Here is a 1,204-nt window from a genome sequence, read left to right as displayed (position 1 = left end):
TGTGTTTGTATGTATGTATCAATGGCTTGCTTAATTCAGGGTTGATAAATGAGGACATGATTGTGAATGTAGAGACAAGAGCTGTAATGGGATATCTGAATGAAGGCTCCAAAAATATTAAGTGAGTTTGGCTTACAGCACTGTGTGCTTGAGTTGGGGATGGGGAGTATTGGTAGGATACAAAGTTTAAAAAATTAAGATATTTATACTGCAATGTCTCTTTAGGCAGTCAATGTATAATCATCCTATTCTAACAATAAAACAGGAGCTTAAAGGAGATAATCTGGCCATGATTGTGGCGTGGGGGTGAAAGTTGGTGCCTTGTGTAGCTAAAACTTGCAGAGAAATATACCTGCTGAAACCCCAAGAGTTTAGCAAGAGCTTGAGGTTAAAAAAACATTAAAGAGGTTCCAATAAAGTGCTAAAATAGGAAGAGCCCTTAAAGCCAGGATTTGGAAATTGAAAGTACTGGACAATTCAAGAGCTGAGTGTAGCAGGTCAAGTAGGAAAGCCTGAAGTGAAAGTGAAAGTGAAGTCACTCAGTCATGTCCAACTCTTTGCAACCCCATGGACTGTAGCCTACCAGGCTCCTCAGTCCATGGACTTTTCCAGGCAAGAGTACTGGAGTGGGTTGCCATTTCCTTCTCCAGGGGATCTTCCCAACCCGGGGATCAAACCCAGGTCTCCTGCACTTCAGGCAGACACTTTACCATCTGAGCCACCAGGGAAGCCTGAGGGTGATAAGCAAATATCTGAGATGAGTCTGGTAGTCATAGTAGGATTCTACGATCTCTGAACCATGCAGAGTGAGCTGATCAGTTTCATTTAAAGAGCTTAATGATAAGTTGCTTTTTACTGAGTCATTTTCATTCAGTATAGCTAGAAGTTGTAGGGACAGAAAATTTCTGGAATTGGAATAATGCCATTGTCCTAAATAATCTACCTTGATAGACCTGATATTTTCTGAGTTAGATGCTTCTAATTTATCTGATGGAGAAGTGATGGATCAAGTTAATCAAAGCACTGACTTGATCCCTTGAAACCTGAGTTTCTAGATCTGTTTTAAATCTTCCAAGATGTTTCAGTCTTGGTGACCAAAGGAGGTCTTGATCACGGAAAGCTTTGCTCTAGGATTAGGTGATTAACTTTGGTCAATGTTGCTTCCTTAAGACATCAGTCATGGGAAGGAATTTCCTACCTTCTT

The 1,204-nt window shown here is 40.6% G+C and overlaps 1 non-coding gene across 1 annotated transcript; it reads right to left on the bottom strand.

The window, feature by feature from the left end:
* Positions 1-656: 656 nt before the first annotated feature.
* Positions 657-728, bottom strand: TRNAF-GAA (transfer RNA phenylalanine (anticodon GAA)). Its single transcript has one exon. It is a non-coding gene; the product is annotated as a tRNA-Phe (tRNA).
* Between the last annotated feature and the right edge of the window lie 476 nt (positions 729-1,204).

This window comes from Bos javanicus, chromosome 1, assembly GCF_032452875.1.
Source record: "Bos javanicus breed banteng chromosome 1, ARS-OSU_banteng_1.0, whole genome shotgun sequence".
NCBI classification, from domain to species: Eukaryota; Metazoa; Chordata; class Mammalia; order Artiodactyla; family Bovidae; genus Bos; species Bos javanicus.
Note: the sequence above shows the minus strand (reverse complement) of the source record. Positions and strands in the feature narration are given on the sequence as shown.